The sequence below is a fragment of the Podarcis bocagei genome (assembly GCF_964188305.1).
Source record: "Podarcis bocagei genome assembly, chromosome: 2".
In the NCBI taxonomy this organism is placed as follows: domain Eukaryota; kingdom Metazoa; phylum Chordata; class Lepidosauria; order Squamata; family Lacertidae; genus Podarcis; species Podarcis bocagei.
In genome coordinates this window covers 110,792,630-110,820,104 of record NC_138126.1, presented here as the reverse complement: position 1 = coordinate 110,820,104, position 27,475 = coordinate 110,792,630, and the positions used below count along the sequence as shown (strand labels likewise).

At 43.4% G+C, this 27,475-nt stretch overlaps 1 protein-coding gene across 4 annotated transcripts in view; it reads right to left on the bottom strand.

The window, feature by feature from the left end:
* The window catches only part of TEX2 (testis expressed 2), a 103,061-nt gene that overhangs the window by 50,292 nt on the left and 25,294 nt on the right, over nucleotides 1–27,475 (bottom strand). The gene's annotated exons all lie outside the window — the stretch shown is intronic.

Genomic DNA, 27,475 nt, shown 5'->3' with positions numbered 1-27,475 from the left:
TTTTATTACTACTGCTGGGAATGGGGTGGGAATGGGAAGAGGGGAAGAGAGAGAAAACGAACACACCAAACATGCACATTGGTAACCATGACACAGAAGCAGGATGCTAAAATGCACAGTCCCAAGGAGCATGTCTGACTGGGAGAAAAAACCCTTCAAAGTTGGCTCAAAGTAAAATCCCATGTGTTGATCTTAATGTTTGGATGGTTACCTGTGAACACACAATGCAAAGGGATGGAAGAGGGGTGGAATTAGGCCAAGTTTTAAGAATTCACTTCTGGTCTGTACTTTTACAGGGATACTAAAACAGTCACTTGGTGTCACTTCAACACAAGCAAAAAAAAAAAAAAAAAAAATCTACCCGCTTCCAGTCAGTACGTTGTAAGCAATGACAGAATTGTGCGAGATGATGGATATAGCATTGTTATTTGCCTCTTCAACTGATTTGTCAAATTACAGCCAGTCAAGATAATTACTGTGATGGTGAAGTACACTCCAGTGATTATAATGGCAAGCAATTAAGATTATTGATGGACAGGATAGGATTTCATAAATCAAAGACGCTCAGTCCCTTTGATTGCACATTAATCTCTTAAAGAACTAATCATATACACACACATGCTGCATTTGTAGACACACAGCTAAGACCATAATGCAAGAAAATTATTACACACACACACACACACACACACACACACACCACTTGTCAGAGCCCCAGCACATAGCAGAAGAGAGTGCTTTGCATTCCAAGATAACTGATCATCTTAGGATGTTTATCACCTTTAGTAAAGTGAACCTCAAAATCACATTGCAGAACTGAACACTTTTCAGTCCATAAGTGTTTCTGTTACACCCACACAGCACTAGCACCAGAAATTCTAATTTCCAGTTCAAAACAGCCCGCTAATAGAGCAAGGCGCGGGAAGAGGCTTGTATTGCTGAAATGATTGCGCTTTTAGCTCTGAGAACAAAAATTGTGCTTATTTAGAATGATCGACTATTAACGAGGAGGTGCGTTAAAAGCCCGCTCCATGGGCACTAAATTGCAGTGAATAAGTCATGCATTAACCATGGACCGTTGTGTATTGAACTTAAATCTAACTATGCTTTAGAGGCTATGGATATGACAGAGCCCCAAGACCCCAAACTGGAACTGGCACCAGAGGCCCAGCACAGACTCGCCACAGCCTGTATTGTAAAACAGGGAGACTCTTTGTCTTCAGTGTTGTGCAATTAGTGGATGCAGAATTATATTTTCACAGGCTGGCTGAGAATTCAGGTTTCTTTTGAGAATCCATAAGCCATTTTCAGAAGCAGCCGAAAACATAACAAATTCTTAATTTGGGGAAATGGGTGGTTGGTGGGGAGATGAGCAAAGTAAAGACTGCCTCAATTGTCAAGACAACAGGTTTGTCACCTTAGTAACTAATTTTTTTTTTTGCCGACGGGAGCTGTGAAAGCTGCCATAATCAAACTGTCAAGCAGAACTCATCAGAACTCTTTAAGTGTAACATTAATCTGAAAAACACCTTTACAAAAGAGAGAGAGAGAGAGAGAGAGAGAGAGAGAGAGAGAGAGAGAGAGATCCCACAAGGAACTGGAAACTCCATTTCTATTCTCTCCTTTTTTACAACATAATGGCAAAAGAACCAAACCTTTATCAGTCTGGAATACTGCATAGCAATTTTGCATACTCCACAACTTCATATAATTAACAAATTTGTACAAATTAGGTAATCTAAAAGAGGCACATCGGCACTGGGAGAACTATTATGGGACTAATGCCTATTTTCTTTAAATTATCAGTATTTTACACATACATTTATCTCTTGAAGCCAAAGAGATTTTATCATTTGAAATGCTGGTGCTTTCTTAAAAGAGAGTATCTACTTTTTAAAAAGTTGTTGCTGTTGTTGTTATTAAAATTTATAGGCCGCCGTATACCCAGAGGTCTCAGGGCTGTTCACAGAACAAAATCAAAACAAAACCCCACAAAACACATTATCAAAATCAAAACATCAACCCAGTAACCCTCCCCAAAAAGCCCACATTTCAAAAGGGCATAGGATGTCAATCAGGTCAATCAAGCCCTGGTTAAAAAGGAACGTTTTTGCCTGGCGCCTAAAGGTGTGTAATGAAGGCGCCAGGCGAACTTCCCTGGGGAGAGCATTCCACAGACGGGGGGCCACTGCAGAGAAGGCCTGTCCTTGTGTTGCCACCCTCTGGACCTCACATGGGTGAGGCACACAAAGAAGGGCCTCAAAAGATGATCTCAGGGTCCCAGGTAGGTTCATATGGAAAGAGGCGGTCCTTGAGATATTGTGGTCCTGAGCCATTTAAGGCTTTATAGGTCAAAACCAGCACTTTGAATCGGGCCCGGAAACCCACTGGTAGCCAGTGCAGTCGGACCAGGATCGGCGTGATATGCTCAAATCACCTTGCTCTAGTGAGCAACCTGGCCGCTGAATTCTGCACCAGCTGAAGTTTCAAACTGTCTTCAGAGGCAGCCCTATGTATAATGCATTGCAGTAGTCTAACCTTGAGGTTACCAGAGCATAGGCAGCAGTACTTAGGCTATCCCTGTTCAGATAGCTGATGGAAGGCACTCCTGGCCACTGAGGCCACCTGAGCCTTGAGCGACAGCAAAGGGTCCATCCAGGAGTATCCCCCAAGCTACGAACCTGCTCTTTCAGAGGAAGTGTGTCCCCATCAAGAGCAGGCGATCTCCCACCCATCCGGTCTAGGGAACTAACCACTGTGGGATGTGAAACACAAGAGCACTCAAGTACAACATTCCTAGAGTGAACATGTTTACATATGGGGAGGGATGTTTTTCCAGCCAGCAGATAAACTTCCTGTTTCCTTCTGGGCTGGGACAGACTTTCTCTGCATGTGACTAGAGGTGGGTATGGCCTCACCTGTGCAGGTAATGACAAAAACAAAGGGCAGGGCAGCCATCTCTCTCTTTTGACTACATGCATCAAAGAAGCAACATCTGCTTAGCCAAAGATGCCCTCTTGGCTTCCAGTCAAGAGAGGACAAAGGGACTGTCTTCTTATGAGATACAGTGGTACCTCGGGTTAAGTACTTAATTCGTTCCGGAGGTCCGTTCTTAACCTGAAACTGTTCTTAACCTGAAGCACCACTTTAGCTAATGGGGCTTCCTGCTGCCGCCACGCCGCTGGAGCCCGATTTCTGTTCTTATCCTGAAGCACTATTTCTGGGTTAGTGGAGTCTGTAACCTGAAGCATATGTAACCTGAAGCGTATGTAACCTGAAGCGTATGTAACCCGAGGTAGCACTGTAGTTTCCAGGTATATGTTTCTTTTCTATGCTAAGTCTGCCTTCTGGGATCCTATTGTGAACAGAATGATGTGAGCAAACTCTTTTTATACTTTTGTAGAAGACTGTGTCGTGTCTTATCTTTTATGAGGGAATAAGGGGAAAATACCAGAACAGTTATTATAGAGGCTTTAGCGAGCCTGAGCAAACGCATCCGCTGCAAGTTTAAAAAGGGGAATGTTACTCTGCTAAATTGTGGAACTTGTTAACACAAGTTGGAAAAGGATATAATCAAACAATATATCCTCTCCTGCATCCCTGAACATTCCCCCAACCACTAACAGTGCCTCAGTCTTATTTGGATTGAGTTTCAGTTTGTTGGCACTCATCCAGTCCATTACTGAGGCAAGACACTAGTCCAGTACTTCCACCGCCTCACTGCAGATGTATAGAAGAAATAGAGGTGAGTGTCATCAGCGTACTGCTGACAATGTATGCCAACCCTCCGGATAACCCCACCCAGTGGTTGCATGTAGATGTTAAGCAGCGTAGGGGATAGGATTGAGGCCCCGTGGAACCCCACACCAGACGTTCCACGAGGCTGAAAAGCACTCCCCGTGAACCACTGCAAAGCGGTGCCACCCGCCCCTAGTTCGGATAGTCACTCCAGAAGGATACCATGGTCGACGGTATTGAAAGATCGCTGAAAAGTCAAGAAGAATTAACAGGGACATGTTTCCCTTCTCCTTCTCTCTCTCTCAACAGATGCCATCATACAGGGTGACCAAAGCAGTTTCTGTGCCAAAACCAGGCCTAAACCCCGACTGAAATGGATCCAGAAAATCAGCTTCTTCCTAAAGGCCTTTAGAAATCAGAGTAAGCATGTCACTGTACTCTGCCTTCCCCTCAAGTTAAACACAGGATGTAATTACAGCAAGTTAACATTAACTAAAACAAAGAGGATATCCTGGAACGCAGTACGAATGCATCCAACATGTTTAATTGAATACATTGCATGCACACACAGGGCCAAGTGCTAGGCTGAAAACAGTTGTAGAAGTTCAAACCAGCTCCAAGATCGCACACCAATTCTTAAAATTGATTATTTGTAATGCAGCAGACCTATTATTCACTGTGGATAAAGAATATAAGTATATGCCGGGACATTAGCACTTACGCAATGACTAATCTGCTCAAAGCAATGATAGGAACCAAGTTAGAACTTGGATCCATTGCCTCTTGACTGCAATCCTAGAAAGAGTTGGCTGGGAGGAAGTCCCATGGACCTCGGCAGCGCTCACTTCTGTGTAGACATGCATAGGATTCCACTGCAAAGTAGAAAACATCACCGCACATCCCACGGTCAATTAGAATTTAAGGAACCCAGTGCAACTGAGCGGCTAGGGAAGTCAAGCCATCAGGTACGGTGCTCACTCTGGAATACACAACTAAGAATTGTGGGAGTCATTTCCCCCAGTTAATGTTAAAGAGGGGGCCTCACCTTTGATGGAAGTTCATGGTAGTAAGACAACATTTTACAACACGGCGTGCTGCCCCAATGAACTCAAAAACTCTAATCCAGTGTTTCCCAACCTTTTTTGGGCAAAGGCACACTTGTTTGATGAAAAAAATCTCGAGGCACACCACCATTACAGCCCCATGACGTCAGCGCGCAGCGTCACGCCGGGAGGGACGCACGAAAGTGTAAGTTTCAATTTTTTCCCCTCCCCCTTGCCGGGGAACCTCCAAGCTTTGGGGGTGGGGGGGGAGGAGGCAGCAAAGCGAGGCAGGAAGGAGAGCGCGGCTTGGCTGGGTGAGCTTTGGCAGGGGCAGGGAATGAGAGCCGCGAGGCGGGCGCTGCGGACGGAGGCGCTGCCCGCCGAGCTCGCAGGCAGCCAGGCAGGCAGACGACGAGAGCTCCGCGCTGGGCGGCCTCTCCTCGCTGCCGCCGCCCCGCCTCTCGCCGCCCGACTCGCCCGCCTCCCTCCAGGCAACATCTCGCGGCACACCAGGCAACATCTCGCGGCACACTAGTGTGCCACAGAACACTGGTTGGGAAACACTGCTCTAATCTACATCTACAGCTGTTGAGTTCAACCTTAAATCAAGATATTCTCCATTCACACGCCAATTGGCTGAGATTTCACATTCGTTCATCAATACAACTCCGGTCTAGCAGCCAGCAACTCTTTTCATCCTTCCTCCCACCTTCCAGAATGACAAGCAACAGAAGATTCTGTCCCTCCTCTGCTAAATACTGTATATTACTTTGCCCAATTTCTGAGTGCATTGAGAGTGCCCATGCATGATCTGATTGCATGATCTCAACAGCATATGCTGTGCTAGCGGAGGTGACAGCAATGTATGTCGCCCCGGAAAGTTTATAGGAGCGGGAAGGGGAGGGGAAGGGGGTTAGAATGCTTGCTGTGCCAGCTGCTTCCCTTTTCTCAGTCCGTCCCTCAATTTCAGCGCACAGTACCTTAAATCTGTCATCCCAATCATTTTACCAACAATTGAGTTTAGAACAACTGAAGCCTGGGTCCATGGGGAGAGCATGCGGCTCGGGGAGACACACAAGCTGCCTGCAAAGCAGTTCCACTCAATCCAACAGCCATATAATGCAGTTTGCAGCCCAAGCAGAAAATCCAGACCCAAAGTGCACAGCTGTGCAACCTGGGCCAGGCAGTTTCACAATGGAGGAGGACGAGGAGGAGGACGACGAGGGGGTGATTTGATCCTGCTCCTTAACAAAGCAAGACTCACACAGATCACTTGATCCATGCCAGCTCACCATGGGTAGGCAAACTAAGGCCTGGGGGCCGGATCTGACCCAATCGCCTTCTAAATCCGGTCCGCGGATGGTCCAGGAATCAGCGTGTTTTTACTTGAGTAGAATGTGCGCTTTTATTTTAAATGCATCTCTTGGTTATTTGTGGGGCATAGGAATTCATTCACCCCCCCAAAAAAAAAATATAGTCCGGCCCCCCACAAGGTCTGAGGGACAGTTTGCTGACCCCTGTTCTAGACCGACAGAATTTGGGGAGAGAAAAAACCTACCACCCAGCTTTACAGCCTTCTTTTGACAGAAATGAGAGGCACGCCGTAAGGTTTTGATTTGCTCCGCCTTGATTGCAACTACCAGTGTATGTTCACACAAGCAGAACCTGTTACTCACCATAACAACTTGGGACCAGTTTACCCTGTGAGATCGCCTTACCCCAAATGTGCCCACTCGGCTGCTTTGATCGGTGGACTTGGCACTGCTAAGGGTGCCACAGAATGCCCATTTCGCATTTGTAAGAACTTGATCGTTCAAGTGTGGAACTTTGAACCCCCGATTGAGACCGAGCAGGCACCTACCCTGTATTTATTTCGACGACTGCTAAACACATTCTCGTTCAGGCAAGCTTACCCAGATGCTTAGAAATCCAAGGTAATTTTAATCCATTTTAGCATTTCAACTTTTGTTATGTTTTAAAGTACAGTTGCAAATTTCTTCTCGATTTTATTTTGTAAATTGCTCTGATGCTTTTTTGGGGGAAAAAAACATCAAGAAGTGCATAGATTTTGTGAAATAAATAAAGAATTGTGTCACAGGCATCCTCATGGAGATGGTACACCTTTGGAAGAGTCGGGGGGAGGCAGTCAAAGTGGTGCCCTCTAGGTGATATTGAGACTACAACTCCCATCATCCTTAACCTTTTGCTATGCTGGCTAGGGGCTGATGGGTCCTGGGAGTCCCAAAAGATATGGAGGGCACCACACTGGCTAACCCTGGGGTGAGAGCTTTTCCTTTTTTAAACAACAACAACATCATGAAAGTACTCTTACATTTTCACAAAGTTTAAAAAAAAATTAAAAAAAAATAAGTTTCCAAAATTATACACAATTTAGTTTGAGACCCAGCTCTTGTTCTAAGTAACTGGAAAATTGCATTAAAATTTTAATTTCAGTAGCACCCGCATGGCACTGCCTGTCTCCACATTGCGTGGCACAATCCCAGATTGTGTACGACAGGAGGAAAGAGCATCACAACCAACTTAAAACTATGGGCGTATTCACGCATTATCTGGGCTTTATGTGGTTTTTCCTGCTTAAAATCTGTTGCAATTCTCTGTGCATGCTCAGACATTTTCTTTTTTAAAAATAATATTTTTTATTAAGTTTTCTGTTTTACAATTTCAAATAAACATTTTACAAACCAGTGACTTCCCTTCTCTTTCCATGGTTCATTTTACATATCATACATCCCTGCATATTTTACTGTAACCATTCAAATCAATTTTTCCACTTCTATATCCATCAAAAATTATTCACTCTGTTGAATTTATCTTAATGATGCCGGCGTTTTCAGCTGTATACAGTTATTTTCCATCTATTCCAATAAATGTTTTCCAATCTTCTTTAAAGGTATGTTCTTCTCGCTCTCTTATTCTATATGTTAAATCTGCAAGTCGTGCATATTCCGTCAACTTAATTTGCCATTACTCTCTAGTTGGGCCCTTGCTCACTTTCCATTTGGGGGCTATCGAAACACGGGCCGCAGTTGCTGCATACATAAATAACCTTTTCTGACACCTGGGAATTTCAGACATTTTCTAATCACAAGTAGAAGCTCCTAGTTTTGCACACCACTTCAAAAACTCTGTCTATGCATGGAGGTCACCCCAGACTGAAGATGAGTTGTCTCACTATCACTTTTCAGGGCACTCACTGAATGGAGGAATGTTTCCCTCCCCCCCAAAAAAGTACAGTGGTACCTCGGGTTAAGTACTTAATTCGTTCCGGAGGTCCGTTCTTAACCTGAAACTGTTCTTAACCTGAAGCACCACTTTAGCTAATGGGGCCTCCCACTGCCACTGCACCGCCAGAGCACAATTTCTGTTCTCATCCTGAAGCAAAGTTCTTAACCTGAAGCACTATTTCTGGGTTAGTGGAGTCTGTAACCTGAAGTATCTGTAACCTGAAGCGTATGTAACCCAAGGTACCACTGTAAATCCAAAATGGCACTCCTGCCTAATGAAAAAAGCAACTTCCACAAGCCCAGCAGACTTGCAAATCAGCCCAGCTGACTCCACCACCACAAATGACTATGTTGAAATATTTAATTGTCCAAACAGTCTTTGTTATTTATAGTACCTATTAAAAAATGGAAGGACAGGCTAGGCAAGTAAATCAGGGCTTGGAAGTCTCACCAAAGAATCACTGCTGAAGACTTCGTTAGAAAAAGAAAAGTGGCAACTATCATAGATAGATAGATAGATAGATAGATAGATAGATAGATAGACTATGTATTTTGAAAAGTTGTCAGTTCTCTTTGCGTTTAGAGATGTCTTAAGACACTGTAGCCACATTCCTGAGATCAAGTAGCAGGTTTTCATCTATGGCTGATTATAAGAGGACACCATTTTGAATCAAGACGGCAAACTAAACCTTTCAAAACTGCACTTAGTTTTTCATTCCTTAGAATTCCCAAGCAACGCCAAATTCAAGGCTGCTAGTAAAAGGGTATTTACAAAACACAACTGAACACACACAACTGAGCACTATAAATACTGAGCATTACAAAGCCTCTTTCAAATGTGACCAATTTTGATCCACTTGTGGAAACAAAATGAGCGCTGCAACAATAACACATTTTGTACTATTCTTCAGCACTTTAGTTCCCCAACAACCATTTAGATAGTCTTAAGACTTTGAGAATTCAAACTATTTCAGTCCTTGGATTTCTGCCCTGTCGTTTTTTAAATTCATACAATATTTTAACTAGCACAAAGTCTAGGCACATCCTTTGCACCACATCTTTCCAAAAGTATACTGTAGTTGTTGTTTTGTTAACAGTTTAACATGGTTTCATTTATTACTTGCAAATATAGTGTTAGTTACCTGATAATAAATGAATTTCCCATTAATATACTAAATGGAAAAAATATTGATGCATACTAAATTAGTGAAATTTAGCAAATAAGTTGTTGTTAGTATTATATATCACCCTTCTTCAAAAGATCTCAAGGAAGTTCACAAGATAAAATCTACAAATGTGCATTACAGTAGCACCTCTGTAAAACATCACTACTGCAATACAAATAATTGAGATTATGGCATCAATTGTGTACACAAAAGAATTCCTTGCCAAAAGAACACTTAGTGGACCATCTTTGGGCTTACACAAAGAAATGTGGAAGCATTCCTAATTCAAAAGAAAACATTTTAGAGAACACATTGTGCTACAGGAAAATAATTGCCGGTTTTATAGTTTTACAGCCGAAATATTCAGCTTGTGATTCTGCTAGTCAAATGAAGACTTCACCATCTCTAGTTAGCTGGGGCGGGGGAGATACAACTAAAACACCAAGTCTTCTTATGGAGAATTTTCATAAGCATTGTTTTTATAAGAATCACAAATTGCTGCAGAAATGTGAAAAACTGAATTTAAGCTGCACAAGACAGAATATCATACTTGTGTCATAGGTTAACAGTTTACCATATGACCATTTCTTTCCTTGTTGTTTGTTTGTTTAATGTCCCACCTTGTTTCTCCATAGGCGCTCAAGGTAGTTTGCATCGTTCTCCCGCTCCTCATTTAATCCCTACAACAACCCTATGAGGGAGATTAGGCTGGGAGCTAGTGACGGGTCCAAGGTCACCCAGTGAACTTCATGGCCGAGGGCAGATTCAAACCCTAGTCTCCTAGGTCCCAGTCCAACACTCTAACCACAACACCACACTGGGACCTCCACTCTCGTCTGTACTCTTACTAATTATGCCAGAATTAATCACTCAACTTCTGAAGTTGATGGCAAATGTGTTACTGATTCGAGGCGCACGCAATCCTGTTTAGAGAAAGGTTCTCTGCATGCCATCTGGCTCAAAACCTTATCACAACCCTTCCGGTGAAAGCGGAGGACCCATTAATTTGTGTTCCCACCGACCCAGATGTCAGCTTCCCTTACTTAGATTCATCCCTCGCTATATATCCACAGCTCTTCATATCCTTCAGCTGCAAAACTCCTTCAAGCACCTTGGTGAGTTGTTTGTTCAATGCCTGGCACAAATTCCACTGAGTCCACAACTTGGACCACTAATCTGTCCGTTTGATCTGCTTTCCTTCCTAACTCCTTAAAAAAACAAAGCAAAGCAATTCACTGCCTGGGCAAAAATACAACTTTAGCAGCAAGGCTTTGTGTGCGAAGGCTTCTGTGTCCTTCCAGAGGCCGCCCTGCAAAGTTACTGAGATCTCTTGCCCCCCACTATTTCCAGATGATCTTTGCTCGTACAGTGGTACCTCGCAAGATGAATGCCTCGCAAGACGAAAAACGCGCAAGACGAAAGAGTTTTCCGTTTTATGAGTCGTTCCGCAAGACGAATTTCCCTATGGGCTTGCTTCGCAAGACGAAACGTCTTCTTGTGAGTTTGTTTCCTTTTTCTTAAAGCCGCTAAGCCGTTAATAGCCGCTAAGCCGCTAATAGCCGTGCTTCGCAAGACGAAAAAACCGCAAGACGAAGAGACTCGCGGAACGGATTAATTTCGTCTTGCGAGGCACCACTGTATATTGGCTCCCTGTTTCTCCACTCCTCTGTGCCCAGCTAACAAGAGAAAGAAAACAAACTGCCACTCTCAAGCCTTAAAAGGAACTTTCACAGTACATTCTCTTCCCCACCTTTCCTTTTAAAGAAATATCACCTTAAAAATCAATACAGTCCTCCACAGGGACAGGCAAGTGGTTGAAATTCAGCGTAAGTTACTTCAGGTTCTCATTCTCAAAACCCATGTAGAGAGGTGTGTGTGTGTGTGTGTGTGTGTGTGTGTGTGTGTGTGTGTTCGATACCGCCCTAAAAATCCATCCTTTACAAATCTGTATAGACCAAAATGGCCAGGAACTGCGTTGGAACGGCTATTCAGTGTTTGAAACTCCCATTGTTCTAGGCGCATTTTGCAACAGGGAATTTCATTAGCGCAAGCCGTTTTTTAGCTCTGGGCGCAGTACAGTGGTACCTCGGGTTACATACGCTTCAGGTTACATATGCTTCAGGCTACAGACTCCACTAACCCAGAAATAGTACCTCGGGTTAAGAACTTTGCTTCAGTATGAGAACAGAAATTGTGCTCCGGCGATGCAGCGGCAGCAGGAGGCCCCATTAGCTAAAGTGGTGCTTCAGGTTACGAGCAGTTTCAGGTTAAGTACAGACCTCCAGAACGAATTAAGTACTTAACCCGAGGTACCACTGTACTGTGCCTAAGATTTCAGATTAAAACTGCAGAATGGAAAGAAAGGGGGACCTTTTTCTGCCTCCCCACTTCCAGCTACTCTAAAGACTGGAGAAGAGACCCTCTTCAGAATATTGGGGGAGGGGGGAGGCGAAGGATTAGACCATGTGAATAATGAACATAAGATTTTAGGTACAGTTTGTTCATTGTCAGCTTTGTATTCTTGTTATTAAAAAAGCGCACCTAGACATTCTGTTGTTGCGCCCATAACCTAGGTTTAAGGGCCATTTAGCTCCTAGCTTTCCTATCTCCATTTCTAACACTGCTGCCATTGTTACACTACATATTGCTTTGTGCTGTATTCTCTGTTTTATTGAATTTGTATGTCGCCATTTCACTGCATTTTTAATTTTAAAAAAACCAAAAAGCAATAAGCCACTGAAAGCAGAAGTCCTAATAATATCTGACTACTCTTGGGTCAGGGACACACATAAAACCTGAAGCCATCCTTGGATAAATGCATTTTTGTTATGTACTAAGCTTGGATCCCTGCTCCTGCCAACCTAGCAGTTCGAAAGTACGTCAAAGTGCAAGTAGAAAAATAGGTACCGCTCCGGCGGGAAGGTAAACGGCGTTTCCGTGCACTGCTCTGGTTCGCCAGAAGCGGCTTAGTCATGCTGGCCACATGACCCGGAAGCTGTATGCCGGCTCCCTCGGCCAATAAAGCGAGATGAGCACCGCAATCCCAGAGTCGGCCACAACTGGACCTAATGGTCAGGGGTCCCTTTACCCTTGTAAGCTTGGATCCTAGAACAACAGGCAGGTAGGATCCTAGAAAGCAACAACTGATTGGCTTGCAGGAGAAGACCAATCAGGCTCCAGGAGGAAGTTAATCAGCCTATTAGGCTGGTAGGATCGTAGAATGCAACAACTGATTGGCATTCTACTGATTGGCCTGCAGGAAAACACCAATCAGGCTCCAGGAAGGAAGCAGAATCAGCCAATCAGACGGGACTCAATGTGTAAATAATGTATATAAAAGCCTGATGTTTGGGGGGCAATTCAATCACTGTTTTACAAGCTGCAATAAAGAGCATGAAATCACTGAAGGACTCCAAGTATATTTCAGTTTTCAAAACGAATGAGCTACCGTCTCCTCCATGTGACATAGACTTATGACCTACAAGTCACCCTATTGCAACACAGACATAGTGTGAAGTTGAATGCTACTTAAGAGAGTGGAGGAAGACCAGTCGCCAGCAGAATGACTCAGTTTCAGCAGGTTTGCAAGCCTTTAATACTTAGGCCTTCTTATGATTCATTTGTGTTAAATCAGTCACAAGCATAAGCACCACTCTTGGTGCGCTGTGTTTTGCAAGCCCGTATGTTTGTTGTTTTTAATTAAAAGTCAGCTGCTGGAAGCTGGCAAGGCTTCAACAAGAACACTTCTACCCAATGAACACTCTACCCCACCCAAGCAGAGTACAGATCAGCATAGAAGTGGGGGAAATTCCCTGGGCCAATGAATCCAACCACAAGTGATTTTGCAAGTGTCATGTCACAATCACTCTGTAAAGTAGGCTGGACTGGGAAATGCGATTTGGCCGAACTGGTGCACAACCAACCACAACAATATGCTAAGCACTGATTTTCTCTGCAATGATAATAGACACCTTCATCGCTTCCTCAAATGAGCACACCTATTTCCCCACCTTCCTTTCCTACCCTCTTCATCCAGGGGGCCACAAAACAGGGTAGGGAGGGCCGCTGAGATAGGCTACAGTACCAACAGGCAGTCCCTTCCAGAGCCAGATGAACCAACAGCTCTGTACTGTTTGCTTCACAAGGATCTGTTGGTGACTTGCTTTGAAAATACATTTATGGTACTTTCTCTTCTAAGGGATCGCAACAAAGGGCCTACGAGAACAACACGCGCCTTGCTCAAAGACAAAGGCGGCAGCTGCAGCAGCCATGACGTCGAGACAGACCCAATGCCAGGAGCCGGTTGGCTTGATTACCATGTATGTCAGGGAAATATTATGTTTGCCTATTCCTCACAAGCTGTAGTTGTTTTTTTAAAAAAATGATGTAGACAACAAGTTGATGCCTACATGTTAGTCTGCTGTTATTGTCGTCATCCTCATCAATGCCCCCACTTCAGCAAGAGAACAAACACATTCTCAAATCCTAGGAGGAGGAGAACAAATCTCTTGCTTTAAGGCCCTGAAAGGATGGCTAGGTACCAACAGTTTTCCCTTTGTTTATTTGTTTCAATTGTTTTTCTTAAATATTTTCTTGGGTTGCAAAAGTACGGGACATACATTGCCTCTCTTTTCAGCTCATCGAGTCCTTTTTACAGATCAGTTATATCCTTCATTATGTGAGGGAAGAGAGAGAGGACTGGGAGAAGTAAAAGGAAATAGGTGGGAAACACAACATTCAGATTTGCTTAGTTTAGTAATATGCTCTGGTGTTCTGCCCTGGGCAAGCCTTAAATCTCACTCCTACCCCTTTCACTTCTTCCCTTTACCATTGCTTCTCCAAGCAAAGGCTTTGTTCTTTTTCCCTTTACATGTTAAACCGAAATAAAAAAATTCCTTCCAGTAGCACCTTAAAGACCAACTAAGTTAGTTCTTGGTATGAGCTTTCGTGTGCATGCACACTTCTTCTTTTTTTTTCTTTTTTTTTGACTATGGCAGACCAACACGGCTACCTATCTACTACTGGAACCATGTTAAACCGAGTTACCAAAGTGGAAATAATTTGTAAATTTTGAAAAATAAAAATTATTCCTGGAATAAAATAAAATAATAATAATAAAATAATAATAATAATAATAATAATAATAATAATAATAATAATAATAATAATAATAAATATATTTATTTTTTATACCCTGGTTTCCTCAGCCACTCCAGGCAGCTTCCAACTGAATATTAAAAACAATACAGCATCAGACATTAAAAACTTCCCTAAACAGGGCCGCCTTCAGTTGCCTTTTAAAAGTAAAATAGTTGTTTATTGCCTTGACATCTGCTGGGAGGGCATTCCACAGGGAAGGCACCACTACCAAGAAGGCCCTCTGCCTGGTTCCCTGTAACCTCACTTCTCACAGCAGGGAACTGCCAGAAGGCCCTTGGCGCTGGACCTCAGTGTCCGGGCAGAACGATGGGGGTGGAGACCTTCATGTATACTGGACTGAGGCCATTTAGGGCTTTAAAGGTCAGCACCAACACTTTGAATTGTGCTCAGAAACGTACTGGGAGCCAATGAAGATCTTTCAAAACTGATGTTATATGGTCTCGGCGGCCGCTCCCAGTCACCAGTCTAGCTGCCGCATTCTGGATTAAAAACAGTGTACAAAAAAAAGAACCTGCTGTATTATCTACCCGTACCAGAAGACTGGCCTGCTTTGAACTTGCCATAAATAGTCAACCACCACTCCAATAGGGCCCCCCCAAGTTTACAGACAGTAAGTAGTAAAGCACCACCCAAAGGTCATAGAATCATAGAATCTCAGAGTTGGAAGGGACCCCAAGAGTTATCTTGTCCAACCCCCTGCAAGGCAGGAATCTCAGCTAAAGCATCCAGGACAGATGGCCATCCAACCTCTGTTTAAAAACCTCCAAGGAAATGAGAGGCCACCACCTCTCGTGAGAGTCTGTTCCACCACTGACCAGCTCTTACCTTCAGAAAGTTTTTCCAGATGTTTAATCAGAATCTCCTATCTTGCAATTTGAAGCCATTGGTTCAAGTCCTACCCTCCAGAGCAGTAGAAAACAAGCCTGCTCCCTCCTCTATGTGGCAGCCCTTCAGATATTTGAAGATGGCTATCCTATCTCCTCTCAGTCTCCTTTTCCAGCTCCTTCAAGCATTCCTCATAAGGCTTAGTTTCCAGACCCTTGATCATCTTGGCTGCCCTCCTTGACACCCGTTCCAGCTTGTCAACATCCTTCTTAAATTGAGTTGCCCAGAATTGGACACAGTATTCGAAATGTGGTCTGACCAAGGCAGAAAAGAGTGGCACTATTACTTCCCTTGATCTGGACACTATACTTCTGTTGATGCAGCCTAGAATAGCATTACAGTGGTACCTCGGGTTTAGTACTTAATTCGTTCCGGAGGTCTGTTCTTAACCTGAAACTGTTCTTAACCTGAGGTACCACTTTAGCTAATGGGGCCTCCAGCTGCTGCCGCGCCGCCAGAGCCCGATTTCTGTTCTTATCCTGAAGCAAAGTTCTTAACCTGAAGCACTATTTCTGTGTTAGCTGAGTCTGTAACCTGAAGCGTATGTAACCCTAGGTACCACTGTAGCTTTTTTTGCTGCTGCATCACACTGTTGACATGTTAAAGCTTGTGGTCCACCAAGACCCCTATATCTCTTCACATGTACTGCCAGTAAGCCAGGTGTCCCCCATCCTATATTTGTGCATCTGGTTTTTCCTGCCTAAGTGCAGAACCTTACAACTGTTCCTACTGAAATTCATTTTGTTAGCTTGTGCCCAGTTCTCCAATCTGTTAAGGTCATTTTGAATTCTGATTGTCTTCTGCAGCATTAGCCAACCCTCCCAGTTTGGCGTCATCTGCAAATTTGATGAGCATCCCCTCAATTCCTTCATCCAAGTCATTTATAAAGACGTAAAACAACAACTGGCTCAGGACAGAAACCTATGGCAAATGCATCGCAAAGTATTGGAAGACACAAGATCTACCCACCTTGGAAGAGTGGCAGATGAAGGTGATTGACTACATGGGACTGGCTGAAATGACTGACAGAATCCGAGACCAGGGGAAAGAGACGGCAGAAGAAGATTGGAAGAAATTTAAAACTTATCTTAAAAAATATTGCAAAATTAATGAATGTTAAAATGTTGTGGTTACATAAAGTAAGGGATTACAGCTATAAAAGATTAAGTAAAAGAAAAGAAAAGGAAAAAAAATGGATAAAATTAAGGGGAAGGATTTGCTGAAACAATTTTGGGAATTGGAACACAGAAAGGGGAGGTATGGGGAAGTCGATGAAGTAAGTTTAAGAAAAAAGGAGTTGAAATTATACGTGTTTGTTCGTTACTGTATGTATATTTTTGTACTGTGTGCATTGTATGTGTTTTTAAAAATTTGTGAAAATTTAATAAATATTTATTAAAAAAAAAAAGGACAGAAACCTATGGCAAATGACCTCACAAGCAAAAAGGGAAAAGGGCCTTTGCACAACTACTTGAACCAGAATGTTCCATTACTTTTCCCTGCAGGCCAGCTTTCAAAATAGCAACAACTTCTGCGAATCAAGCCCTCACTTCATGCAGTTGTGACTCTTTCTGCATGAAGCAGAGCTCAGACACGGGCACACATTTTCCACGGGAATCCGGCCATGACTCAGCAAAGAAGTGAGGAAGCGAGGTATTTGGACAAGGTCAGCAAAATTAAGTATTTTGAGTAAGATGTGCTACTGAGAGGGTGCTGACTATGTGAAGGAAGAAAAAAAAAGGAGAGTGAAAGGGGAAGAAATTCTCATTGCCAAAATATGTCAGTGACTTGGGGGGTGGGCATCTTTGACATTTGTTCTCAACGTCACAAATTTCTACGCTAGTTTGCAAACATTTCCAGGGGGTACATGTGTCGTGTTTTCTTGCAGAGAATCTTGTGGCACCTTAAAGGCTTGCCAATTGTTCTGCCTGCTGTAAACCCTCCAAATGTTGCTAGACTACCAACTCCCATAATATGTGAACATTCGCCATGCTGACTGGAGCAAATGTCTGTTGGTAGTCCGACAACCTTTGCCTTGAGACATCTGGATTTCTCTCACACACACACTCACATTCCCTACAAGCAAGCTGGTATCAGAAATTCAAAGTCATTTCTGCAACATAAATTTCAAATAGATTTTCTCCCATACGTGCTAGGCTAAATTAGTTATTAGTGTGTTCATTCTGCTCTTTAAAAAAACAAAACAGTAGAGGTATATAAATGTTAACAACCCACTCTTTAGTTTGGTTAGAATTCTTAAGTGGGGAAATGCACACTCAAAATTTACTATACAGGTGAAACTCGGAAAATTAGAATATCATGGAAAAGTTCATTAGTTCCACCTTTTAAGTTGAATTACTGAAATAAATGAACTTTTCCATAATATTCTAATTTTCCGAGTTTCACCTGTATAGCTGTGTTATTTGCAGAAGCCAAAGAATTCATGTGAATGAATTCATGCCCTCCCCTCTTTGTCTCTTATGTGGCCGTGAAATCAGAAGATTCCCCTTCTGTTTTCAAATAACTGTGCTTACTCTTTATGTTGGATCCCAGCCAAACTATGGTTTGGAGTGGAGTCAACAAACTATGGTTTAGGACAACCTGAAACACAAGGACCACATGCTACTTTCATGCAGGTGGCAAGAAGGGGGGAAGTGGTGGCAGAAAGAGAGAAGAGGAGATAGCCCCCCACACACATTTAATTGTGAGTTAGACCACTATTGGCTCCAGCCCAGCCCAAAGCCAGAATGTGACGTCTGACGGATTGTCTCCAGGGCTATGCAGCCATTAGAGAAGGCGTGTAAAACTATCCATGCACTGAAACTCCTGGTCATTGGCAAGACTTACTAGGGCTGATATGAACTGCAGTTCAGAAATATCTAGGAAGTCAAAGGTTCCCCACTCCTGGTTCAGGGAAACACGCCCATTTCAACTAGGGTTCCTGTCCGGACTTTCCCCCCTAAAGAAGTGCAAGGATTTTGTGGCCCATTAACAGTGTTAGAAAAACAGAAATATAATCTAATTGCCAAATGGCAACTTAAACCTAAGCTGCGATCGCCACAATGGAATGTCTATGCATCGTTTTCCTACCCATCCCCCAGTGGAATTATTTGTTGTTGTTGTTCATTCCATTTCCATACCACTTTATGTTTATATTATATGAACAAATTTCAAAGCAGTTTACGACACATTAAAACACCAAATAAAACAATCCAGAATAAAACTAATTCAAGCTACAAGGGAAATCTTTCAGATCCTTCTCTAAGTGACATTCCGTTATCCCCAGTAACCAGCCTGGAATCCAGAGATCTCAACAAGGTTGCAATTGGACCTGCACCAATCACAAAACACGCCTGGCCCCTGGCTAATTTCAAACACTGATTGGGCTGCAATTCTCATCAGCCCCCTGGCAGCATGGTCAGGGGTGAAGCGAGTTATTGGCCAACATCATCTGGAATGCCACAGGTCTAACCCATAGATAGCACTAACCACAGTTTGGATGAAAGAACCTCCCAGTTGCCTCCTTGTGGTCGCACTGGAGGGGATTGGGGAGCACTGGAGCCCAAAGCTTGCCAAGGCTCGTTGCCACAATGTGGTTTAGCATTATGTCTGAAAGCAACCAATCTCAAAAACAGTGGCAGACCAAGAAAAGAAACGGTTATGTCAGGGAACTGCCATTGGCTCAGAGGCGAGAAATAGAAGGGCAGTTGCGTTACAGGGAGCCTCCGAAAATCTTGTGAAGCAGTTCTTCTTCCGGGGAGGAGGAAAACCCCACCTCCAGGGGGGAAGAGGTGCAAGGACCAGAGGATGCTAGTGGAAGCCTTAACACCGCTCCTGAGGAAGCTGGAGAGGAGGGAAACACGCCTTTGCCACCACCCATCCTGCGCAGTAGTCTGAGGCGCAGAGAGGGGCGGAGACAGTTGGGGGTAACGCAACTTTTATGTTGGGGGAGGTACAAAAAAAGACCACTCCTGGATTCTGCTAGCGATTGAGCCAGACATGAGCTTTGGGGCTCTTCACTGTAAATAGTTTGCACCAAAATAAAGCCTGTAAAACTCAGGTTGAAGTCCTGCCTGGTTACTCTCGAGCAACCGCAACAGCCATCTGACAGGTTAGCCGCAATAAACACTAAAGCGAGGTGGGGGGGAGATGAGCAAGAAGACTTTTATTGTCTTCTTGCAGCCGGACAAAGCCTGAGATCAGTGTGCTTCTCTGGGAAGATGGAGTTCTGCTACTGGGGGGGGAAACACTTTCCCCTAAGTTGCAATCCACCTCCCCTTAGACAACTGGAGATTCCCAAGAAGTTCTCTACACTATCTCAATACTCAGGCAGATTGATATGGGAGTAAGCGGTCCTTTTAGATATTTCAGACTCTTAATCTTTTAAAAGTCTTGTATGGCAAAACAGAAGCGCTTTTATTTGTGCCTGGAAATCAACCCAAGCTTCTTTAACAACTGGGGTGACCGAGTTGGGCCCTTATCAATCTACCAGCTGCATTCTGGAACCAACTACGGCTTCCACGTGGTCTTCAAAGGCCACCCCCAAGGACAAAGTATTGCAACTATAGTTAACTAAAGGTAACCAGAGCGAGGGCATATCATGGGCTTCCTGTTGTGGATCAACAGGGCATTTTATTTTCAAAGTGATGAGAAATCATAGGCGTTCCCGCAGACTGCCGTGGGAAACCAAAGAGAAAAATAAGATTTCCCCTTAATCTCTGCCTCTTTGCGAGCAAATCTGCTACACGGTGCACAATCTTAACTGATTAATGCCAGCATGCAGAAGGACCTCGGTCAAAAAGTAAATCCACGAGGCTGTACTGGATATGCCAGCTGCCTTCTGAAAAGGCCATGTAAGCTTTGAAAAGAGGAACAGATAAAAACGGGGAGCTTTATACAACACAGGAAATTGCTCCATTCACCCTGCCGAGCACAATTTAGCAAGCAGAACGCTCAGGGATAGAACAGCTTCATGTCCCCATCATTCCATCCAGTAACAAAAAGAGAAAGGTTGTAGGGTATAAACAAAATCCAGTCTGCAGAGCGGCTCAGAGAAATAAGCAGTCAAGCACAGTCGTACCTCAGAAGTCAAACAGGATCCGTTCTGGAAGTCCGTTCAACTTCCAAAACATTCGGAAACCAAAGCGCAACTTCTGATTGGCTGCAGGAAGCTCCTGCAGCCAATCAGAAGCTGCGGAAGCCCCGTCAGATGTTCGGCTTCCAAAAATAGTTCACAAACCGGAACACTTACATTTGGTTTGCGGTGCACGGGAGCCAAAACGTTCGAGAACTAAGCTGTTCGAAAACCAAGGTATGACTCTATATCTTGTTGTTGTTTTTAACTCCATCCAATTTGCATTTGTTCAACAGACAGAGGTTTGGAACATGCAGGTGTGTTTTGGTGGCCGGCTTTTCTCTTGGGAACAAGCTTCCGACTCAAGTATTTTAGGGTTCAGCCTTCATGAAAGCAGCCATATTCCAGGCCAAGAAAATTCCATGCAATCAATTGTTTTTGTATCTGGTGTTAGCCGCCCTGAGCCCGGTCTTGGCTGGGGAGGGCGGGGTATAAATAAAATTTATAATAATTATAATAATTATAATTATAATTGTTATTATTATAATTGTTATTAAGGAGCTTTCAAGTACATATGCATTGTTTGAAGATAGCAATCAAACCTTCTTGGAGGGATGATGCACAAATTTACAGCACCAAACAGATCCTGCTGTTATCGTATTTTAATAAGAGGGATTCCCCCTCAGAATTACAACTCTGCTCTACGCAGCAAGAGGTGAGGCTCATATTCCACTTCTACAGGAAAAATGAACTATATCCTTATAAGATCCAAGAAAACATGTTACAAAGCAATGTACGCAACTTGCAATTAATTGAAATTTAGGTTGTTCACTGTGGCACAGCATTAACTGAAAAGCTGATGAACGCCTAGAATTGTTTTTCTGTACATGGACCATTTTCCCTGAAACCTCAAATGTTTTAGTAATGTTCAAGTTCTTTCAGCTATGACACTTTTGATACTGAGATTCTACTATGGATACCCTCACTGACTAAAGGTCCACAATGACCAAGGCCTCTTCAGTGGTGGCCCCAATTTTAATGAAAGCCCTTCCCAGGGGGATCTGGTCTGCCTTGCCTTGCCACTATATGCTTTCAAGTGCCTGGTGAAAACACAGCTTTTTCTAAAGTCTCTTGGGACTGGTTGAGACTGTTTCTGGATGTGAAAAGGGGTTTTTGGTTCATCTTGCTAAGTATATTTAGTTTTTCTACTGTTTTTGTTTCTGTACTGCTTTTATTCTACTTTGTGTAACTAATGATCTGTTTTGTTTAGTTTAAAATTCGTCTGTAAGCCACCCTGAATTCGTCTTTAGAGATACAGAATGAATGTGACAAAACTGTATTAATCCTGTTCCACACTTGATAACAATTATGCAATGAGTCTTTATATGCAAAATGAATGAATCAGTACCCATTTTGCCAGCACTAAGAGAGCTGGTAGAGTGCTTTTATTTTATTTTTTAAAAACCCACATTAGTCTGCTTCAGTTTCAGGTAAAAGATGAGACCCTTACCTGTATCAACTCAACACCCACATTTAAACTGTTTTAATTCTGTGAACTTGCCCAAGATTTTTGTAGTCTGTACCTCAGATTAATGCAGTGATGGTCAACCTTTCCTGAAAGCACTGGGCAAGCAGTCTCACTATCAACAACATGCAGCATGTTCTATAAATACATGAATTGGGCCTGAACTCACTTGTGGGTGGAGAAGAGGCAAGCAAACAGTGAAATTATTGTAATAGCAAATCAGTTACATCAGACTATTTTCCCCCAAACCAACAGGGCCAGAAGAGTCACAAGCCTATGAAAGACTTGGCAGGGATTGAAATAATACCATAGAAACAGGAGGCAAATAAATCACACGCTTACACCCAAGCATGGGATTTGGGAGGTGGGGGGTGGGAGAGATCTTATGGCCAACGTGAGACTCCTGATTAAAGTAGTAATTGTTCATTTGTCTCTCACTAAGAAACAACGCACAAAGGCCTTTCCTTACACTGTTTTTTTTCTAGCTGCACAATGATGATCATTCTAAATAAATCTTGCAATAAATAGTATGCAACTCTGCATGGAAAATAATTTACTGTGTACACTATTATGGTATTAGTGTATTTTAGATACAGTACTGACAGAGCCCATACTTCAAGCTCTCCATATTGGATGAAAACTATGGGTCTGAATATATGGTGAGTTTGGGGTCAACAGGTTGCCTTTACAAGTAGTAGTAGTAGTAGTAGTAATAATAATAATTTCCCCAGCCACTCTGAGCGGCTCCCAACAGAATATTAAAAACACGCTAAAACATCAAACATTAAAAATTTCCCTGATGTTTTCTAAAAGTCAGGTATCTTCTAAAAGTCAGATAATTGTTTATTTCCTTGACATCTGATGGTGCCATGCTGAGAAGGTAAAAAGCACTCTTTCTCTCTCCCTGCAAGTTTCAGCATCTCATTGATTCTCCATAAAGTGAGAGGGGAAGCTGTGACTCACCCCTGGCCAAGTGTTGGACTCCCGACTCCCACCAACCATGTTGGCTTGGGCTGATGGGGGTGAGAGAGCAACAACATCTGCAGAGCCACAGCCTCTCCACCCCTTGGTTACAGGGCTGTAGAGTGTGAAGAGCAAACATGCATCCTTAGGAACCAAGGCCCAAACCAGGACTCTGGTAACTTGCTGTAGTTTTTAGGAAACAGAGCCCAACATCTGTGCAGTATTTTTAGTAATGAAATTGTGCTAGAGTACACCCTCCAGATGTTTTTAAGTTCTCAAGGGAGATGCCATAGCTCATTGGGAGAACATATGGCTCAGAAGGTTCTAGTTCCATCTCTGCAGAAGCCACCTCAAACCCAGTGGAATATACTCGGAGTCGTGTATGGATTTCATGCTCTTTACTCAGCTCAGAGTAGTGAGGAATGGAAGTTTCCCTGAAATGCCTGCTTTATATACATTATTTACACAATGGGCTCCACGTGATTGGCTAATTCTGGGATTCTCCAGTAGGCCAATCAGGTTGCGGATTCACTTCTACCTGGAGTTGGATTGGGTGGCTCCTGCGGACCAATCAGACGCTGCATTCTGGATCCTATTTTTCTAGGACCAATCAGACTGCTGCATTCTGGATCCTATTCAACTCAGTACATAACACCCAGGTTTTAAATCTTGGTTAAGTACGAATGCTGGTTAAGCACGGCAGGAGACATTTGAACCAAAGGAGGGGAACAGCATGAATTTTTTGAAACTGCTGTATGAACTATTGTTATTATTATTCTGTTGTTGTTGTTGTTGTTGTTGTACTTTGTTTTAGGGCAGCATCTAATCATTTTCTTTCACTAGTTACTGTTTTTAAGCAAATTCCTTAAAAATACTGCAAAAAGGAGTAGAATTGCTGGCTTTGTGCTTGACACGAGCTAACAGGTTTCTCTTGAGCTTTATCCAGGAAAAAAATGTTCCTAAAAAGTTGGTAATGTACTTCAGCAACAAGCTCACTGCTAAAATTATATGTCTGTATGCATCCTTAGGATTATATGTCTGTATGCACCCACTTGCCCTGTCTGCTGCCCCAAAATCCCTGTGCCTTGACTGATGAAACCTGCCAGTGCTGGAGAGGCATACAGCCATTCCCAGTACCTTTGACTAGTTATGCTTTCATCTGCACAGGTACATGGCAAAGCCTCTTGTAGTATATCCAGAAGCTGCTGCCTTTATGCAGCAGGTGAAGTCTAGTCCCAGTGCCAAAACAAGGGAACAAGTTGTCCCTTTGCCGGATTCTACATGCCACTGTCCCATGGCACATCTTAGTCTTGGAATGGGAAATAAGACTGCTGTTTCACGGCCTTCTCACCATCAGGTAAAACCCAGTCAAAACCAACCTCAACCTGAGTGCATTTGAAGTACAGATCGGCCACAGGGACAAAGCATTCTTTTCCCCTCCCACACAAATTACAGGGCTAAGTCTCCAGCAATTTGTATTTAACATAGAATTATTTAATGCCCTTTCCTCCCAGTCTTCATCTCCCTTTTGACTTAACTGCCTCCAGACTATTTGCTGAACATTTATCCAAGACCTGTAGATTAACATTAATCTGGGAGATAGAAGACAGCAATTGCAGTGTGTCCTCTTATTCCCGTCGCTGCACTGCTTAATATTTATCCGGCCAGAATTTAGAAGCATGAAAATGGGTTTGAAGAATCCAGCAGCAAGCTGGAAAATTAAGATCTACGTTTTAACTTTGGGGTTGTGGTACGAGTCTCTCTCTTCTTCTGTGTTTACGTTGCTTTTGATTTTACGGTTCGGGGTCTGACTTTGCGTTTGAATTGCTGAGACATATTTATTGTGAGTTGACCAGATTTGGTTATGGGGCAGCATACAAGTGCCATTAATAAGTGAAGATGCTCAAACTGTCCCAGTTCTGGAACAATTCAGACTAAGTAAACATTAGAAGCCTTTTGTCTCATCAAGAGCTACCCAAGTAGCATACTTCAGTGCATGTCTAAAAGGTTGATCGCAGGACCGATCCGACCCAGGTAAGATAAAAGGTAAAGGGACCCCTGACCATTAGGTCCAGTCGTGGCTGACTCTGGGGTTGTGGCGCTCATCTCGCTTTACTGGCCGAGGGAGCCGGCGTGCAGCTTCCAGGTCATGTGGCCAGCATGACTAAGCCACTTCTGGCGAACCAGAGCAGCACACGGAAACACCGTTTCCCTTCCCGCCGGAGTGGTACCTATTTATCTACTTGCACTTTGACGTGCTTTCAAACTGCTAGGTTGACAGGAGCAGGGACCGAGCAATGGGAGCTCACCCCGTCACGGGGATTCGAACTGCCGCAGACCTGATCGGCAAGTCCTAGGCTCTGTGGTTTAACCCACAGCGCCACCCGCGTCCCAGTGCATGTCTATCTACACTTTGATTCAGGGGTCAGCAATCTAAGGCCCACAGGCAGGAAGTGGCCCGCAGAGGTTGTTTGACCAGCCCACGAGCCGCCCCCAAACCTAGTTGCCCGCCTGTGCACTGCGCTAAACCGGTGCAGCGTGGTAACTCGCTTCCACGGTGCTGGAAATCGTGTCTGCACACATGTTGAAAATCGCAGGCGCACGCGCAAAATCTGGCCCACAGAGGGATCTCCGCAGGACCGATCCGACCCAGGTAAGATAAACCTTGCCAACCCCTGCTTTAATTCAAACCAAGCCGTCATGCTCTAACAGCTTATATTCACAAAATTATTCTGGACGGTCATTATAGACACAAGCTGATTATGAGTCTGACTTTCCAAATATATTGTAAGATCCATCCAAAGCCATCACTAAGGACAAAGTCTACCCATAAGGATTCCCTGTTTGTTTTCCATGGGACTCCAGGTTATTTGAAACAGTTATCAACATTATTTAAGCCCAGCTGCTGCCTTTTGTTTGTTACTGCCCTTCTAAAAAGCACCTTCCAGTCCTTCGAGGTGTGCTCAAACATTGAAAGGGCTAATGTGATCAACCAGTAGATAAAACACATTTAGGTCAATAGTGTGTACTGTGACAGGAATTTTGAGGTCTTAGATATATGGTAATGTTCATAACCGCACGTACATAAATCAGCACAGGAAGACCGACCTGAAGCCATTTTGATTCCTAAACTGAGTAAATGTTTTCTCTGCAAGGTCAAAGTGGGAAAGCCTCCTCATTGTCTTTTCCTTCACAAATCCTGTCTTAAGGGTATGTCTGTGTTTGAATAGGGTGTGAGCCTGTGACCTGGCCCAGGAACTAAGTATTTATCACTACAAAAGAATGGCCAGACTCCCCAGGCAATCCAATCAAGTAACCTGCCAGACAGGAGATAAACAAGGACAGGAGAAAAACAATTTTCAAATTTCTGTTTTAGACCGCCTTTTCTGTGATGTAGGTATGATGTATCTGAGGGGTGGTCTTAGGTTACACCCCTTCTGTGATGTATGTATGATGTTTCTGGGGGTGGTCTTGATCTACAGGGTGGCAATTTCAAAAGTCTTTATTAGGCCTTGCGCGCCATTTTTCTGGGTCCCTCCTCCTCTCCTGCGGGTGAGGGGAGCACCCTGTTGCAACAGATCAATAAAGATCAAGCTTACTAGCTGCTTTGCTTCTCAATATTCTCTGGTTGACCTCTGTTATTCTCTTCTACCAATAGGGAACCTATGTAAGGACTCTATATGGGCTTTTGGATACCCCATAAGGGAAAAGGGCAATTTTTTATTTACAACAGAACAAATGAGTACAGCATCCACCAACACAGTGGGAAAGATAGGAGAGCTACATAATTTTATTAATCAGCCTTAAATCCTTTGAACGACAATGCTTTTTTCTTTTTATACAGTATATATAATGGTTACAATTAAAACACAGCTCTGTAGATCTAACTCTGCACTTTCTAATCTCAAGAACTGCAACGTGCCAAACGGCTGTGCTTTTATTTCCTTAAGTTTAGAACCGTTTCATATACCAGCCTTATGAGAATTAATGTCAAGGTGTTCTTGAACCTTAACGATGCCGTATAACGCCAACTTTCCCTTAAACACCAAGAGGCCTAAAAAAATACTGACCGTTGTCTCTCAAGACAGACAGATGACAACAAACGTTTTTTAAAACCCTCATAGGCAGACCACAGAAGCCGTCATCTCAGCTATCTGCCAATCTCCCATTCCCACCACCCTTCTGAGTAATACCCCTCCCCACCTTCTCACTATATAGAAGGATCTGGCAACTTCTGTTTCAGTGTATCTGAAGAAGTGTGCATGCACATGAAAGCTCATACCAAGAACTAACTTAGTTGGTCTTTAAGGTGCTACTGGAAGGAATTTTTTTATTTTGACTATGGCAGACCAACACGGCTACCTATCTGTACACAGAAGCCGTGTTATTGCACATCTAATTGGGTCAACTTGACATCAATGCCTTAGTTAGTAGCTCTGCTTTCTCATGGCTAACACAAGGACGTTAGTGGACTGTTTGCAATTTCCCCCAGATGGTTTCCAGCCTCAACTCACACTCCTCGATTGGCAGGCAAATTGTTTGATTAGAACAGGATGCTATGGGGTGTGCAGTGTTTTCTGGCCACAGTATGACAAAATGATTTATTCATTTCCCATTTCAACTAAATTAGTTCCTCAATGCATCCATTGCCAAAGCTTCCAACATTTCTCCAACGA